The sequence below is a fragment of the Chelonoidis abingdonii genome, chromosome 12 (genome assembly GCF_003597395.2).
Source record: "Chelonoidis abingdonii isolate Lonesome George chromosome 12, CheloAbing_2.0, whole genome shotgun sequence".
Taxonomy (NCBI): domain Eukaryota; kingdom Metazoa; phylum Chordata; order Testudines; family Testudinidae; genus Chelonoidis; species Chelonoidis abingdonii.
Genome location: NC_133780.1, coordinates 2523411 through 2542515, shown reverse-complemented (window position 1 = coordinate 2542515; position 19105 = coordinate 2523411). Strand labels below are relative to the sequence as shown.

The window sequence follows — 19105 nt, the reverse complement described above, 5'->3', positions numbered from 1 at the left end:
AGGAAGGCTGATATAGTGCAGTGCCTTCTATCACTCTTCCTGTAGCATACATGGCTGGACCCTGTCACAGAAGACACATAAATATCATAAGGCCAACTAATGAGTAAAGCCAACACATGTATGGCAACACTAATCTATCAATTAATATGCTTGTGCAGTATCTTGGTTGGACATATCAAAAAGATATATTAAAGAAACTGGAAAGGTGAAGCAGAAGAAGAGAAAATGGAAAAGGAATAGGGATTCTGGGAAAGCTTCAATAGTGAGGACGGAGGTTAAAAAGAATTTGGGACTGTTATTCTCTATAAAAAAAAGAGTATGGCTAAGGGGGGAATACTGAAGAAGGTGCTAACAAATCACAAATGGTTATGGAAAACGGGTGAATAAGGAAGTGTTATTTACCCCTCAAAATTACACAAGAACAGGAGTAGCATAATTGAACATTTAAAATCAGGCAACAGGTTTAAAACAAACATAAGAAAACGTACCTTCACACAACATCTGTCAAACTCCATGGAACTTGTTTGCCAAGGAGTCTGTGAAAGCCAAAACGATGTTAACTGAGTCAAAAAAGATTTAGATGAAGTTTAACATAGGATAAGTCCATCAATGGCTATTTGGCAGCTGGGTAAAGGGGAAACACAACGCCCAATGATTCTGGGTTGTTGCTAAACCGCCCAGCCTGCCAAAAAGCCTGGGAGGCTGACCACCAACAGGGGATGGATCTCATTTCGAAATGCCCGTGGTTCTGTTCGCGACCTTCTGAGCATCTGACGAAGTGCCACTGTGCAGACGATAGAACCTGGGCTAGATTGGACTACTGGTCCTGACCCAGTTCTGGTCTTTTCTTTAATGGTTCTTGTGGCTATAGAACAAAAAATCTGAAAAAGCACTAAAATCGAATGCTAATAAAATATGTACACCAAATATAATATTTAATAGATTAAGGAGACATATGGAGGAAATCATTTAGGACACAGAGGATTGCCAATACAGGCCATGATGGAACAAGGAGAACTGGAAAGGCACAGATTGGTTCAGACCACGAGGGAGAACCACCCAACGGCATGTGCAAGAACCAATCGGACACCTACTGTACTGGAAACATTCTGATCCCCAGGCTGCATGGTGCCACAATGCCGTAAACCACTTATTAAATACAAATCTAAGGACTAGCCCTGTGATGAACCACACGTAGAAGGTACGAGATTCAGTTCCCAACAAAATGAACCAGCCCTGGGAGTGTCAATTACTTAAGGACACGATTTAAAAGTTTTCTAAAGGAGGCCATAAAAGAAAGGTGGAGCAAGTAGGATGGATGGGGATAATATTTGTACAGTTTTGATCACGTTCCTCTGTAAAGCACCTATTCTGTTTAACCTTTTGGGTTCTGCTCAAAGACGTACAATAAAACAAGTCTTTAAACAATGAATCTCGAGGAGAAATGTTATTCTCAACCTTACAACAGTCCATATAGAACATTATTAGGTTCTCTATTTCTGCTCTAGATCCTGCAAGATGAATGAACACCGCCTGCAGGAGATGCTGCCGTGCACCACAACACACAGCAATCATCACAGTTGGATGCTCAGTTGTAGGAGTCACGGGAGTTAGGCTGTTTATAAATTGGATACGCAGTCTGTGGCTCAATATCATGAGGGAATGTCAAGATCTCTGTCTTGGTTTCCTTCCTTAAAGCTAAGTTCCTGAATCTTCCTATCTCATACTGACTTGATGGTTTTGCGTGCTTTAAGCCACATAACTCTGCTATCTGAAATAATCAACTTAACACAGATTCCTTGATAAATTGGTAGGGAGGAGGAGGACGGCCTAAAAGCAGCAGTAATCAAAGCAGAAATTTAATTCCACAGACCTGAAAAAACCAACATAATACCACAATGCCAAGCAAGCAAAACATTAAGTACCAATAATTTCAGTGCCCTGTGATCCAAATTAATCATTCAGTGTTAGTATTTTAAGATCAATGAGAAAGGTAGCAAGAGCAAAGGCCCACGATGAACTGGGCTATTTAAAGGGTCCTTATCTAAACATGCTGTAATTGGCCCCTACTAGATATACAGGATCTTTGTAATCAGAAGACATTTAGAATCAGGAAGCTAGATGTAATTTATTGATACCATGATAGGATTCAAATGCACAATGGGGACTCAAGGAAGGAGGGGAAGTGGAGTGAAAACAGACTAAGAAACTGTGCGCTATACAGCCATAAGTAATTAAATGTTAATATGACACTTCCAGCCAAATTGAATAATGACCATCTGATGGCCAGATCAATACTTAAATCGTGGTAATTATTTTGGTGACACAGAACTCTCATTGTATCCTCTGAAATGGTACTTAGATATATAATGGTCCAAGTCGACCACGTTATAGAGCTCAACAGTCATAATTTCTTGCAAGGCAGAAATATTAGAAAAGTAAACACTGACTCAGCCAAATGCCTTTATCCGCCTTCAGTAATTAACAGTACAGTTAATAAATCCAATTCACCTGTAACGAACGTGATACACGATTACATACGAGATGAAAGACAAAATTTTCAATTGGAAAGACGTGGGTAATAGGCTTAACAGATTGCAACATATTTCTGCACATCTCACTTTTGATCTTATCAGTCTCAATTTTTTTCCTAGCACAAACGATCTGCAGAAGAAAAAAGAGGGAATAATCGTGCTGTATAACCAGGTTTCAGCAGTTTTGTATCGTTTTGAGGTTAAAAAGTTTCTTTTCCTGACTCGGTCTTCATGGTCTAGTACAGGGGTACAGGCAACCTAAATGGAAGCGAAGGCGGGCACCATAAGCTGAGAATTTTTCAGCAGCAACTCACATTGGCTTGGCGTCCTGGCCCACTGGTCTGGGGGGGCTTCTGCATTTTAATTTAATTTTATGAAGCTTCTTAAACATTTAAAATGCTTTTATTGTACTTTAATATCACAACAAATAGCTTTAATATAAATATTAAATTACGAGCTTATAGAAAAGGAGACCTCTAAAAACATTAAAATGTATTTACTGGACTCAAAGCGAAACACTATAAATTAGAAGGTGCAATAAATGAAGACTCGGCTACAATCACTTCTGAAAGGCTGAACAAACCGTCCTGTGCCTCTAGTGTTTGACAGTGAAAGGTGCTTACAACACACACCAAGCGGAGAGCAGGAACACAACGATGGAAGGATACCTGACACTAATGCTCAGGGGAAGCAGGTTGGGATGCAATAAAGACTTTGCATATAAGAATTAAAACAAAAACAGAACTACAATACTTGAACGTAGGGGACTCAGTAGTACTAAGTGAGGCTGACCATCATTTAATTCCCCCTGTCAATGTATCAGGCTAATTACAGCACTTTGCACTGGGTATACCTACTGTAAATAAATCAATATGATAAATATAAACAACAGTGGTCAACATGAGCTTGTTTTTAAACCAAACACTGAAAGGTTTTTTATTAGAAGTTTCTCTAAGTTTTAGTAGTTCCTAAATATCCACCGCAGGCCGCATCCTCAACATAACAATTGTACAATTTCCTAGTGCCAGTTGGAAATTGAAAAACTTGCAGATCGCAATTTTTAAACAATGGCAAGCATAATGACTTTCAGAAAAGCCAAAGGCCTGAGAACATATATTGTATCCTATCCACAATGTAAGTGATAACACAAACACACAGGTCTGGCAATTTTGCCAGTTACTCTGCGGGGGGGTGGGGGGGTTCTTTTGTTCCTCCTCATTCAACTTGCACACGCAGGATGCTTAGAATTTGAGTTTAAAACTATTCGGTAGCTATTGTCTTTTCTTCCCATGTATACAACCAGTGTGTTGTTGCTGAAGAGATTGATCTTCTGAATAGTTTTTAGAGTTGCCATGAAGCCTGGGGGAGAGTATATATTACCACCCATCCACTTAAAGGATCTTGATTAAAGAAAAGGCAATAGACTAGAATAATTTCTCGTATTTAGGAGTGAGACTCGGAAGATAGAGAGAAAACAAGGCCATACTAAACAATGGTGTATTTTTTGTTTCCACATAGTAAATCCCTAGTATTATAAAAGCTGGTAACTAACTTTCAACTGTAAAGCAATGATATTGCGACCAACTTCCTCAACAAAACCTCACCAGCTGGTTATGCTATTGCTCATGGCGTGTTTTGTAACCACGCGGAGTTAATAAGGTAGAATATTGAAGATTAGTTTGTAACAAGGCATGTGAGAGAGATGAGTTTTGAAAAATAGAGGGTTTTTCCATTGTTTTGGAAAGTAACTTTTGCATTGCGATTATATTTAAAAAGAGATGTAGTCAACGGAATTCCTAATTATTATCCATCTTAGATTAGCATGGTATATGATAAAAAGCAAACCATTTCGAAAAGTTTTTAGGGTACAAGTGGCCCCAAAACTTTCTAAGCAAAGCAAATTTTTAACGCACAGGAGTTGGAGGGAGCGCGTTGCCTCCACAAGACCTAAAATGCTAAGTGCATGATGGAGGTGAGTGCAATTAAGGCAAAGAAGGAATGGACTATCTTTAAAGACAGACATTTCAAATACCCAATCAGTGATGGCCCATTAAAAATACTTAATGTTAGGCAAATGGATTTTGAATGGGAGCATGCATTCCGTTTTAGTTAAGTGGAAAGTGGATAGGGCACGTTCGCCTTTATAAAAAATAGCACATATTTAGGCTGTCTTCTATTACTTGTTTAGTGAATTCAAAGAAAGTAATCCTACCTGACATAATGGTAGTATACAAGCAAGATAGAACTGGTTCCAGAATAGAGAGAAAGGCCATAGTATTTACCTCTCTTAAGACTGATAGCATCAAATGATGTGCACTAAGACCTTTAAATGGCTACCTAATAAAAAATGGTGCAAGTGGTTCACTACATGATAACATAAGATTGGAGCGAGTGGTACAGAACAGTTACAAAGGTAAGAAAAATATGCACATCGGAAAAACAAAGTCCCACTATTGTTATCTCTTAAACAAAAATGTGTCCCTAATGAGTATCATTACCACACAGTTAAATAAGGTAAACCTCATCTTATATTAACTTACATTGAACTGCATAATATAGGAATACCAGATATTAAGATTGGATGGATTCATCGAACGAGTAATGATAGGTACGGAGGAGATCGCATGTCGGTAAAACAGACTGGGAGACCCACGCTCACCTACCATGCACGATCAGTCGCGCCAGGACGGCAGAGAACACAGATCCCGCTATGTGCTGTCCCCGTTCCCCTAAGCCCCCGGATCAGCGTTGGCACACACAGCTCCGCGCTGCCAAATCCAGCGGTGGCCCACCAAACCGGTCTGCCAGAGGGGTCGGACTGCCATCTCTGCGCTGCAGAGAGGGAACCAAATTCCAGACCGCAGCTAAACGCACAGCACCGTAGGGTTCGCATGATGCCACCATCCCGCACACACATGCCCAAACCTGTCACGAGAACCTGGGTGGTGGGCATCCAACATGGATCACCCGGCCCTCAAATGTCATGACGCCACAACAGAAGAGCTGGGATCCAAGCCGAGAAGCTGGATCATGACCCTCCACTGACCGCCATCCAAATCAGGATTGTTTTGCAGTGCGGACCGGGCTCAGGCCCCGAAGACAGCAAGGTCTTGTGAGCGTGGGGCAAGCCACGTGAAGCACTGGCTGGGAGCCCATGGCCGCAACCACTTAGAGCCAGAATGGAAGCAGGCAACTCCCCTAGGCCACAAGCCCGCGGGGTCCCACAGATCTGGGTTTACACTGCATGGTTGAACCGTACGTAACGAGGGGCCGGAGCAGAGAGCGCGGGATGCAGGGCCCCAGGGGTGAAAGCTGGGAACCAGAGGCCTGAGGAAAGAATCATAGAATATCATGGTTGGAAGGGACCTCAGTAAGCAGGTCACTAGTCCAACCCCCTGCACAAAGCAGGAACCATTCCCAACTAAATCATCCCGGCCAGGGCTTTGTCCAAAGCCGGGCGCTTAAAAACCTCTAAGGAAGGAGATTCCACCACCTCCCCTAGGGAAAACCCAATTCCAGTGCTTCACCACCCTCCTAAGTGCAACAGTGTTTCCTGAGATCCAACCTAGACCTCCCCCATTGCACTTGAGACCATTGCTCCTTGTCTCATGCAATCTGGTCGCCACGAGAACAGCCTAGATCCATCCTCTTTGAACCCCCTTCAGGTAGATGAAAGCAGCAGCTTATCAAATTCTATTACTTCAGATGAGGCCTCAACCAATCGCCGAATAGAGGGGACATGATCACGTCCCTCGATCTGCTGGCAGTGGCGCCTACGTATACAGCCCAAGAATGCTGTTACTTCTTGGCAAACAAGGGCACACTGTTGACGTCATATCCACTGTAACCCCTAGGTCCTTTTCTGGCAGAACTGCTGCCTAGGCCACTCGGTCTCTAGTCTGTAGCAGCACATGGGATTCTTCGTCCAAAAGGCAGGACTTCTGCACTTTCCCTTGCTGAAATCTCATCAGGTTCTTTTGGCCCAAATCCTTTAACTTGTCTACGGTCGCCTCTGTATGCCTATCCCTACCCACTCAGCGTAATCTACCAACTCCCTCCCAGTTTAGTGTCAGCGCACTTGCTGAGAACTCTGCAGTTCACGCCATCTCCAGACATTAATGGAAGTTATCAGAGGGGTAGCCAATGTCATCTGAATCTGTAAAAGCAGCAGAGAACCTGTGGCACCTTATAGACTATACAGACAGTTTGGAGCATGAGCTTTCGTGGGTGAATACCCACTTCGTCAGATCCACGTTCGTCAGTTGCATCTGACGAAGTGGGTATTCCACCCACGAAAGCTCATGCTCCAAAACGTCCGTTAGTCTCTAAGGTGACCACCAGGATCTCTACCCCATTAATGAAGATAATTGAACAAAACGCAGCCCTAGGACCGCGAGCCCTGGGCACTCTGCTGGAATACCGTACTGCCAACCTGGACATGGAAGCTGTTGATCACTACTGTTTGAGCCCGGCAATCTAGCCAGCTTCCATATCGCAGCTTATAGTCCATGTATCCACCCATAACTTCTACTTGCCGGCAAGAAACTGTGGGACGTGAACGACCAGGAAGGAAGCCAAAATCCCCTGAGTCCAGCTCGGTGCTGTAGACCCCAAGACCTCGCCCTCCTGCCTCCCACAGTGCCCCTCCATTCTCCTCATCACCCTCGGTTCGTGCTGTTGCAGGTGCTGGCAGCGGTGGGAGGCAGGACAGTGGTGAGGGTCTGTAGGGAGACTGGGATCTTGTAGGAGAGAAAGCCGGAGCAGGGTGGTCGAGGGGGGCGGCTGGAAGGGAAGGATCCCACTGCCAGGGCATTGGAGTTCCGGCTCCTGCACTGGCCAAGAGCCTCCCCAGGGCAGCGGACTAGAGGCCGGGATTGGAGGAGCCGTGACCGGGGGGGAGCGGAGGGTGGCGCAGGAGATACTAGGACGGGGAGTGGCCAGCTTTGCAGTGGGTCCGTGGGGGACGCTGGGAATGTCCAGATCCTGGCTGGGGGGTGAGATCCACCAGCAGGAAGGGAGCAGGATAACAGGATCCCTGGTGGGGCAGGATCTCCATAATTATGTGGAGAACAAGTTACAGGATCCCACGGGGATGGGGGTGAGGAGGGAAGACCAGGGACAGGGGGGAAGCTGAAATGTTGGATCACATGGGAGCGATGGAGGCAGGGGATGGGCCGCTGGGCAGCGGGCAGGGGGATTGGGCATGGGGGATGGAGGAGAGGCTGGGATGCAGGATCCCATGAGGGAAGGTGGCTGCACTGGCACGGGGGCAGAGGAGGGGATGGAAAACACAGGGGCTGGAGGAGGGGTGGGGATCCCATGGGGAGGGGCTGGGCTCAGGGATGGGCGGGAGTTTGGGATGTGGGATCGCCACAGAGGATGGGTGGGAGCGGGGGGAAGGGATGGAACGAGGGGCTGGAGGAGGGAGGTGGGATCCCATGGGCAGAGGGCTGCGCCTTGCTTGGATGGGCGGGAGTGGGCACGATGGGATCCCACAGAGGATGGGGGGTCGCGGGAGGAGGGATGGGAACGCCAAGGGCTTGGGGGAAGAGGGTGGGATCCCATGGGGGAAAGGGGCTGGGCTGCAGGGGATGGGCAGGAGTTGGGACGTGGGATCCCACGAGGATGGGGGTTGAGGGAGGGGAATGGAACGGCAGGGGCTGGGAGGGGTTGGGATCCCATGGGGGACGGGCTTGGGCTGCAAGGGATGGGGGGGATTGGAGTGGGATCCCAACAGAGGACAGGGGGGGCAGAGGAGCGGGATGGAACCGAGGGGCTGGGGAAGGGGCTGGGATCCCAACTGGGGGAGGGGCTGGGCTGCAGGGATGGGGACAGGGGTTTTGGGACGTGGATCCCACAAGGGCGAGGGACGCGGGGGGAGGGGCTGGGGGGAGGGTTGGGAATCCAGGGGAGGGGCTGGGCCGGTGGGGATGGGCAGGGGTGGGCCGGCGGAGGGGCCGGTTAGCCTGCGGCGGGTGGTAGGGCGGGGGCAGGGTCCAGGGTTGACCGGAGGCCGAGAGCCACGTCACGTCCAGCCACACACGCTGACGCCGGTAAAGGGCTGCGGGCGTCTCGAGGGCGGGCGTCCGCACAAGCAGTGCGGCGTCGCGGGGCCCAGGCCAAGCCCGGCCACTCGTAGCCCCGGCCCTGCCTCCAGGGCAGGCGGCAGACGGCGCAAGGCGAGGCCGCCTCGCCGCATCGTCTGGGCCGCCAGACCAGCACCCAAAGGCCGGCCCGGTGGCAGCCAGGAAGTGCCAGCGCACCTGGAAGAAAGGGGGCAGCGGGGCCGGGAGCCGCAGGGCGGTGGGGAGCAGGGCAGTGCCCCCGGGAACCACGGCCACGGGCGCAGCCGGCACCGCCAGCGAGAGCGGGGAGCAGCGACCTGCCGGGAGACGCAGCGGGAGTGTCATAGGGCTGGGCGTGACGGGGGGCTGTGCGGGCCGCCTGCACCCTCGCACTGGGCCCCCCACACGAAGAGCCCCACCTGCACCCTCACACTGTTCCCCCCATGTCCCCGACACCCAGCCCCTCACTGCCCCACCCACCCACTCATACTGTGCCCCATACAGCACCACCACAGCCCCACACACTGTGCACCCTGCACCCCACCCCTCCACCACATACAGCCTCCCCCACAACATGCCCACCCATACCCTGGTACTGTGCCCCCCCTTCTTTCTTGAAGTAACCAAAATATTTTTCTCTTTCACACTCATCCCTTTTTTCCTTCCCATCTTCCCACAGTCTCCCCCGCCAGCCATCTCTTTCCGTCCCCCATAAAAGCAGCATGCCCCCCCCCAATCCCTTTTGCTCACCCACAAAGACCCACAACAGGAACACCCCGACCATTTCGCCGGGGGCCAGGTCCCTGCACCACCACAACCCAATACCACCACTAACCTTCCCCGTCTCCTCACCAGTCCACAAAACCCGCCTCGACTCTCACATCCTCCCAGGCATGAGAAGAAGCCTGGAGCCAGGGCAGGCTGGATGGAGCCAGGGCTTCCGCTGGGTGTCTCTTCTCCACCCCATGGTCTCCCGTCTCGTGCTCCTTTCAAATGTGGAAATGAATTATACCCCCACCCCGGACTGGACAGCGGCACTGACTGGGCTCTGGGGGAAGCACCCGGGTTCAACAGGCAACAATGACCTGAAAGCACAAGGTCGCTCACCCAGTGAGGCTGGTTCTGCTTCTAGTATGATTGGGCAGTTATTGGTGGCAGCAGTGGGGAACTACTTGCCTGAGCCAACTTCAGCTTCAGCCTTTAGGGGGCAGCAGGGTAGCACCCCCCCCTCAGGGGGTCTAATATTCTACCCAGTAGATGGTGTGAAATTTAGACCTGGTGCCCTCTAAAGGGGAAAACCTGTATCCCATTCTCCGCCTCTCCGAGATAGCCAGTTCCCCCACTCCTTGGGGCTGGAACGGAACTGGCGACTGCTAGAGGGGAGAGATCCCATGTCCCACTCCCCGGGCATCTCAGTCAGGATATTCCCTGGCTGTGCTCCTGCCACGGCTCCATCCCAGATGGGGCTGTCGGGCCTCGTCCCAGATGCGGTGTCGGATTGATGCAGCTCAGGCAGCGGCCACTAGGGGGCGACATCCAGCGGTTGGAACCTGCTGCCACATCTGTTCTGCACGGAGCATAGAACCCGATGTGCCCAGCCATTATGACCCTCCTGCAATAGAACCAGCATCCCCAGTACCCACACCCCGAGCCAGGCTGGGAGCACCCGGGTGGTCAGGATGTGGGGGTGTGGGACACAGCTGCAGGAAGGCTCTAGGGGGGACTGGGTGCGGCAGAGTGGGGGTTATGGGGCCATGCTTCTCATTCTGGGGGGGCTTTACCCAGGTGGGGGTACGGCGGCATGGGCGCTGCCCTATGTTGGGAAAGTGGCAGGTAAGGGGGTGGCTATACAGGGATCTATTAGGATGTCTAGGCAGGATATTGGGGGATACAGGTGTATTGGGGTAGGAATAGCCAGGGAAATCAGGGGCTGTATTGGGGTCTACCAGAGTGCTATGGGGGCTACAGAGAATGTATTAAAATATAGAGGAGGATGGGAGATGGGGCCTTTTCCCTGTAGGGGGCACTGGCTGTGATCTGACCCCATGGCGGGGAACTGGCTGGCTCAGGGGGCAGGGAATGGGAGATGGAGCCTTTCCCCTCTGGGGGGAGCTGGCTGTGATCTGACCCCATGGAGGGGGACTGGTTGGCTCAGGGGGCAGGGAATGGGAGATGGAGCCTTTCCCCTCTGGGGGGAGCTGGCTGTGATCTGACCCCATGATGGGGGACTGGCTGGCTCAGGGGGCAGGGAATGGGAGATGGAGCCTTTCCCCTCTGGGGGGAGCTGGCTGTGATCTGACCCCATGGCGGGGGACTGGCTGGCTCAGGGGGCAGGGAATGGGATACGGGGTCTTTCTCTATGGGTCACTGGTTCTGATCCAGCCCCAGGGTGGGGCAATGGCTGGCCTGGGGGTGGGGAATGATGGGGCCTTTCCCTGCTATTCAGTTCTAATCTCAATCATCAGCAGGGTAGAACTGTCCCCCAACCCCGCTGGTGCAGGACCCTACCGCCCCCTAGTGGCTGCAGATAATCAACGGCACAAACCCTCCTCCTGGGGTCCCGCTATGAGTTACTCACCCCCAGTTTTTCCCCAGCTCCCAGCGCCTGCCCCCTGCTGCATCGCTTTGTCGCCCGGGGCTTGACGGCCGTCATCCCGCTCCAGCTGCCCCGGAGGAGCGTCGCCCTTTGCAAGGTGAATGCCCGTGGTCCCCGCTGCAACTGGGTGATGGTGCTGATCCGGGGGCGCCTGTACTACTTCCTGCGGGGCTTCAAGGGCCACCTCATCCTCCACGCGTCGGGCCTCGTGGTGCAGGAGATGAAGGGAGACATGGAGGGGGAGTACTGGCTCCTCTCGGGGCAGAACAGAACCTGCCTGGCCCGCATCCTGTTGACAGCTGTGGGTGAGTATCCCTCTAGGGGGCACTGGTTCTGGTCCTGGCTGGGGGGGAGGGGGCGGGGGGCAGAGGGCTGGTTCAGGACATGGGCCATGGGGTCCTTCCCCTCTAGGGGGCACTGGTTCTGGTCCAGGCGGGGAAGAGGGGGCGGGGGGTGACTGGCTGGTTCAGGACATGGGCCACGGGGCCCTTCCCCTCTAGGGGGCACCGGCTCTGATCCGGCCCAGATCAAGTTGTGACATGAAGAGGTGTGATATCAGTTGGTGGGTCTGAGTCCATAGCCCTGGTACCCAGACAACAGCTATTCCCAAGCTGACAGCCCCAGTAGTGAGGCCGAGGATGGGGCACGGAGACATAGACCCTTGGGCAATGGCTGTGGATGCCTGGTTTGAAGGCCCTGCTCTGCCGCACGGCCTGGTGAAAGTCCCCTCCTTGGCCTCCGTTTCCCCTTCCCTTCTTTGTCTGTTTAGACTTTGTAGCAGGGATTGTCTCTTGCTGTGCATCTGTGCAGCGCCTGGCACAAGGGGCCCCTGATCTCAGCTGGGGCAGGGACTGTCTCTCACTGTGTGTCTGTGCAGTGCCCAGCACAACGGGGCCCTGATCTCAGCTGGGGCAGGGACTGTCTCTCCCTGTGGGTCTGTGCAGCGCCTGGCACAACGGGGCCCTGATCTCAGCTGGGGCAGGGACTGTCTCTCTCTGTGTGTCTGTGCAGCGCCTGGCACAACGGGGCCCTGATCTCAGCTGGGGCAGGGACTGTCTCTCCCTGTGGGTCTGTGCAGCGCCCGGCACAACGGGGCCCTGATCTCAGCTGGGGCAGGGACTGTCTCTCACTGTGTGTCTGTGCAGTGCCCAGCACAACGGGGCCCTGATCTCAGCTGGGGCAGGGACTGTCTCTCCCTGTGGGTCTGTGCAGCGCCTGGCACAACGGGGCCCTGATCTCAGCTGGGGCAGGGACTGTCTCTCGCTGTGTGTCTGTGCAGCGCCTGGCACAACGGGGCCCTGATCTCAGCTGGGGCAGGGACTGTCTCTCGCTGTGTGTCTGTGCAGTATCTGATGCAAAGGTGTCCTCATGTCAGACCTCTAGGTACTATAATAATTGTGGCTCAAAGAAACCAAACCACTTTTGTAAACTGGGGGATTTTGGGAAGCGGGCTGGGGCAGAAGGAAATCTGCCCATCCACTGACCCTACTATGGGAAAACACGGACCTGGATGTCTGCTGTAATGGTTCTGCAGGGTGCTCATAATAGCAATACCCCAACTGGCCATCAGAGGGCAACAAACACACCCTGAGCTAGAACAAGGTGAGCCGACCTCTCCCTTAACCTGCAGCTCTTGCAATTCCAGGGCCGCTGTTTTTCTACCGGTTTCTCCTGGTCATCCCTGGCCTGCTGTTCATGGCTGTGCTGGTGCTGATGTGGGATTGGCTCATAAAGGTCCGTGCTCACCCATTCACCACTGAGGGGCAAAGACATGGGCCGGTGATCTCTGATTTGTAGCTGGACGTAACCCCAGCAAGACGTCCGCGTGAAACACGTCAGCACAGCCTGATAATCTAGAGCTGCACCTACCACCCATCCAGCCAGAGGCCTCTCTTCTGACACCGAATAGGCTCCTACCTCTTCCACCCCATGTTCAGTCGCTTGTAAATATCTCACCTTGTCAATGTTTAGGATAGTTGATTTTTAAAATACTGAATCAGTAACCAATTGGTTTGTTTGTTTCTTGGTCCAATTTTTTTATAATAAAGTCTTTGTTTTTAAATTTAAAAAACCTGGAAAAAATAAATAGGTTGTAAAAAGTTTGTACCGGCGGAACTCCATGCCACAAGATTAGCTCGACAGATGGATTGGAGAAATTGGATGGCTGGATGGAATGGGATGTACCTGGATTAGAGGGACGGGTGTGTGATCATGGATGGATGACAGCATATGGGTTGGAGGGATGGATAGGGAAGTATATCTGAGGATTGATGGATGGATGGATGGGGAGAAAGGGGGGGGCGTTTGGATGTACGTATGGGTGGAGAGAGGGAGAGATATGTATGGGGATGGATGGATTCCCCAACATACAGGCTGCTTTAGTGACCACCGTACAACACAATTCTCATCACTTCGTATGCATGAACAATGCTCATCTATGGCTAGAGAAACGACTTTCAGCAGGTCAGAACCTTCCCCCGATACCTTACCAGGCCTGCTTTATATGCGAGGTCACGATTAGATATAAATGAGGAACACGGAGGTTACAAGACGCTCCCCCGAGGTACAGTATGTCACGGGGGGGAGGTATTGGGGGTGGTTAGGTAAATTTAACAAGCAAAAGAAACATCTCTAGACAGAAGCCAGAATTTTAAAAAATCTTTTCCTTAGATGGAGTTTAGCACCCGCTTTGGGCTGCATTGCCAAGCAACCCAACTCCAGGAAGACCCAGTCCCGGCACGTGGGGGCAGCTACCAGCCTCACCCCGTCCACAGGCACCTCTTAACGGTTTCACACCCTCTTGAGCTCTCCTTAGAACTTCCCTTAGTTTTCACCTCATGCTTGGATTTTGCCCATTTCGCTGGAGAGGAATGAAGCCCTGCTGGGACCTGGCCCGTGGGTGGGAAGGTGACAATTTCTATTCCCAGATGTGGCCCTCAGACCAACAAGTTTGCCCAGCCCTGTATTATACCAACAAAACAACGTCTCTTTAGGAAGCTAAAGAGATTTCACTCCTGAGTCTCTCACTACACGGCCGGTTTTCCAGATCTCATCTCATATTGTAGCTCCTTCTGAACCCTTTCCAGTGTGTCAACATCCTTGGCCAGGTGTGGACCCTAGAAATGGTGCCACCTGCACCATGTGCAGAGCTGATCCCATGTCCCTGCTCCTACTCAGTATCCCCCTGCTTCTCCCTCCAAGGGCCACGTTTACCCTCCTCGCTGCACCATTGCACGGGCTGTATCTGGACTAACATAGGGAAGGATCAGACCCCCTTGTATCTGATTCTTCTTGAATCTAAGGTCCCTTTTTGTCTCTCCAGCCGCGTGAAGGGGTCGCAGAGAACTGGAGCTAGTTGAAATTTTTCCGTTGAGAATATCGTATTTGAAAAAAAAAGCATTAATAATATTCCTCAACAAAAGGGGGTTTCTAGACTTTTCCATTTTTTTCTACAAAATTCCCCATTTTTTTGTTTTTCTTCCCCCCCTTTTTTCCGCAGTAATAAAAAGGGGGTGGGGGAAGCGAGCTGAGGGGGGGAAGGAGGAGTTGTAACGGAGGGAAGGGAAAACAGAAACAAACCTAAAATTTTCATAACCACCAATTCTCTGTGAAAAAAAGATCAGAGAACCTGGTAACAAACTGGAAACGTCAATATTTTGTGTGAACTGGTTTTTCTGCTTTTCAGCCAGCTTCGACGTGAACATTTTGTCTCTTACACCCATCCCCACCCTCCTCTTAGTGTTTTATGATTTGTCTTGCTGTAATCTCAGTCACAGGCCAGAGCCACCAGAACAAATGCAGTGAGACACCCAGAAGATTGACGAGAAAGGTGTGTCTCTATTTCCTGGGCCCAGGGACGGGCACCTGGAGGTTAAATTAACTAATTCTGTGCAAGTCACTCCTTGTAGTGAAATAACACATTCTGGGCGGACTCAGGGTGCTCTGTGTCTCTGGTCGCTGGGAACTGGCCAAAGGTGAGTGAATGAAGGGAGTGGTCTGAGGCCTGGAATATCTTCTGCTGCTGTTGGCAGAAATCCATTCACCCCTGGGGCACTGACTCAGGGTAGCAGGTGGCTCTGTTGACCCCACCTCTGCTACAGAGCTAAAACGACATGAGAGTTTTCAAAGAGTGAATTTTCTAGGACCTATGGGATAGCGCGGGGGCGGGCAAACTTTTCGGCCTGAGGGTGGCATCGGGTTTCAGAAATTGTATGGAGGGCTGGTTGGGGGGGGCTGTGCCTTCCCAAACAGCCAGGCATGGCCCAGCCCCCACCCCCCACCCCGCTTCTTGCCCCTTGATGCCCCCCCGGGACTTCCTCTGCTCCCATCCAACCCCTCTGTTCCCCAGCCCCCGGACTCCTGACCCATCCACCCCCCTGCTCCCTGTCCCTGACTGCCCCCGGAACCCCCACCCATCCAATCCCCCTCCCTCCTGACTGCCCCCCAGGACCCCTGCCCCCCATTCTACCCCCCCGTTCCCTGCCCTCTGACCACCTCGACCCCATCCACACCCCCTGACCACCACCCCGAGCTCCCCTGCCCTCTATCCAACCCCCCTTGCTCCCTGCCCCCTTACCGCGCTGGCTGGAGCACCGGTGGCTGGCGGCGTGGAGCACCAGGACAGACAGCCGCGCCGTGCAGCTCAGAGCACCAGGTCAGGCTGGGTTCTGCAGCTGCGCTGCCCCAGGAGCTCCCAGCCCCGCCACCCAGAGCATTGCGCCAGCAGCGAAGAACTGAGGCTGCAGGGGAGGGGGAATGGCAGGGGAGGGGCCAGGGCTAGCCTCCTGGGCCAGGAACTCAGGGGCCGGGCAGGACGGTCCTGCGGGTCGGACGTGGCCCACGGGCCGTAATTTGCCCACCTCTGGGATAGCGGGTGATTGGTTTTGGGTAGTCGGGGCATCGCTGAAGGTCATCTTGGTCAGTACACAACTGAGCAATGAGACTTCACCCCAAATATCTTCCCCAGGATGGTGGACAGGGCCCACACAGAATCGTTTATCAGAGTCAGGGCCAGGCCTTGAATGAAAATCTTCGGCTCCCAGCCTAATGTCTTCAGTATGCGCCTGTTCCCCTCTCTTGACCTTACAGCCTTGGGCTGGGACTAAGGAGATCTGGGCTCAATTCCCAGCTCTGCCACTGATGCCTTGTGTGATCTTGGGTAAGTCATTGCATTGCTGTGGGCCTCAGTTTCCCTATCTGTAAAATACAGGATAATATGAGGATTCCTTTGCACTCACTGCATTTTATGAACTTTTACTCAGTTTCTTACAGCTAGGCTCACAATTAGGTACAAGTGTAGGCCCAGTTATGACAACCAACCGCACTCTTCACCCAGAAATAGAATCCAGGAGACCTAACTCCAAGCCCCCACTGCTGTGATCCATTTGACCCCCTTCTTCTCCCAGAGCTCGTTACAGAACCCAGAGTTCTGGTGCCCCGGCCCTCGCTCTAGCATACTCGATCCATCCTCCCATTCCAACAGCTAGAAATACAACCCAGGAGTCCTTACTTAGAGCCCCCTCTGCTCTACCCACTAAGCCCCACTCCCTTCCCAGAGCCCTGGATGAAACCTAGGTGCCCTGACTCCGCTGGCGCTAACCTAGTAGCTGTCACTGCCCTCCTACGCCCAGGACTCGCTTACAGATGTAACTGTCCTGCTCTGCTCAGTCTGGGGGGACCTCAGCTGGAGGATGATGTTGGGGGACAACTAAGAAGCAAAGGCCTAAAGACTCTGTAACAGGAAAAGAAAACCGCTGACAAGATTCGGTGATAAACAAAGGCAGGTTTTGGACTCAGAAACAAAAAGTTCCTGACAAAACTGAACTTGCAGAAGATAAAGAAATGTTGCGATTAAAAAATTACACTATGCGCTCCAAAACCCCCCTTTCCAATAGATTAAAGGGTCGAACAGGGAAACGTACGTATCCTGTAAGAACAATGGAGGTTTGCTGAATTGTAAGGAAGGAAGAGATTTGATCGTTACATTTTTGATAAGGTGCAATATTGAGTGGAGATAAGGAAACCCCAGAGTGTTTTTGCCAATTCTTCTTTGAGATCAAATTGCTGAGTTACGATGCTCTTAGTGCTGTCGTGATAAGCAATGTGCCATCTGGAAGATGAAAGTAAAAGGTACCCAAACATAATAGTAAAGAAAAACCCCTTTTCTGGGAAGGCTGAGAAACAGGGTGCCCGGGATAACTCGGCACAGAAAACAGCAGGCTTTAGAGAACTGAAACTTGTATATATGTATTCCATGCGCTGTGTGAAAATCAGTGCGTCCGGTGCTAAATGCTAATAGGAGAAAAGCTGAACAATGGGGAATGTGAAACGGCACAAGAATCCAAGGGAACATAGGCCCAAAACTGGCAAAGCACCAGACCGGTAGCTGAAGGATGGGATCGAAGGAGCAGACCAGGAGATCCCGCAAGACCATGACTGTCATGGAAGGTGGAAAGGCTTCTCCGTGTCCCGGAATGTGGTAACAGACCCATTTACCTATTTCATCTTGTCTGTCATTAGTCATCTGGCATCAGTGCATGTCCAGACACGACAATAATTCTACCTGAGAGACCAGATGTGGGAGGTCATCTTCTGCTGGTGTCCAATAAAAGATATGGCCTCCCCCACCTCTTCTATCTAATCGCCTGGGCAAAATCTGATGAAGCCTAAAGTGGGCAGAGTTGTGACTCGTTTCCCGCCTCACACTCCCAACAGTGTCCAGGTCTCGACTTCACCCTCTAGGAAAGAGGTGGCCAAGTCGGAGAGAGACCAGAGGGGAGCAACGGAAACGATCAAAGGTGGAGAAAACCTGACTTAGGGGGAAAGGTTAAAGGGTGACGTCTCGAGGGCCCTTCTAGCCCGACATGTATATGATTCTATGAAGAATGATTCGAGGTCTGGAAGACAGAGGTGCTCAGTCCATTTGGTTGACCCAAGAGAAGGTTAAGCGGTGGCTTGATCACGGGCTACAGCTCCCTGCACGGGGAGAGGATCTCTGGTCCTACAGGGGGAGAGGATCTCTGCTAGTTGAGGGCTCCTTCATCTGGCGGACAAAGGCCCAATGAGTTCGCAGCGGCTGGAAGGAGAAGTGAGTGGTGGCCACTGGGATCCCCACAGGAACCTTCTACTGCTGCAGTACGAGGGGAGCTCCTCCGTTCATTGACACAGGCCCAAGGAACAGGGTTCACAGCCTCCCTCCACCATGTCCCACATGGCACTCCCCAGTGGCAGCGCCAAAGGCCCCCCCTGCCATGGGACGCTCCGTTGGGTGGAAGGGTCGAGCCTTGTGCTGGGGCAAGCAGAGTTCAAACTCCGGCTCCCCAGGTGCGTCTGTGCTCTAATGAGTCAGCGCCGGTGTTATCTCTGGCTGGGAGAGATGCCAGCAGTCGTCCAGCACTCGGGCTCGGGAGATGGGGAGGGGTTTTCTATGCAAGTGGGACCGGTTGCCTAACGAGAGGCTGGACTTGAATGAGAGCCAGACGCAAGGCGACATTAACTGACTGCCCCGGTGCAGGGCCCGGACAGAGAGAGACGAGAACGAGGGTGCGGGCTGTCATCCTGGGGAGGTAGGTTCCCCCCTGCCCCTCAGGTTGGGGGGTGGAGAGACTCTTAGAGTAAGAAGATGAAAAAATTAGGAGGCTAGAGTGGGGAGGGTGGCTGGGAGCCAGGACTCCTGAGCTCTATCCCCAGCTCGGGGAAGAGAGGGAGCTTAAGCAGTGGGGGCTGGGATCCAGGACTCCTGGGTTCTATCCCTAGCTCAGGGAGTAGAGTGGGCCCTAGGTGTTAAAGCAGCGGGGCTGGGAGCCAGGACTCCCTAGTTCCTACTCCTAGCTGAGGGACCTGGTGGTCGGAGCATAGGACTTGGGGGAGGCTGAAGAAATGGGTCCTAATCTCAGCTCAGCCGCTGCCCT

The 19105-nt window shown here is 52.0% G+C and overlaps 1 long non-coding RNA gene across 1 annotated transcript; it reads right to left on the bottom strand.

Annotated features, from left to right (window-relative positions):
* Positions 1-15012: 15012 nt before the first annotated feature.
* LOC142047635 (uncharacterized) lies at positions 15013-16376 on the bottom strand. The gene is made up of 2 exons (XR_012656903.1): positions 16055-16376; positions 15013-15297 (listed from the first exon to the last, which is right to left on the bottom strand). It is a non-coding gene; the product is annotated as an uncharacterized LOC142047635 (long non-coding RNA).
* Between the last annotated feature and the right edge of the window lie 2729 nt (positions 16377-19105).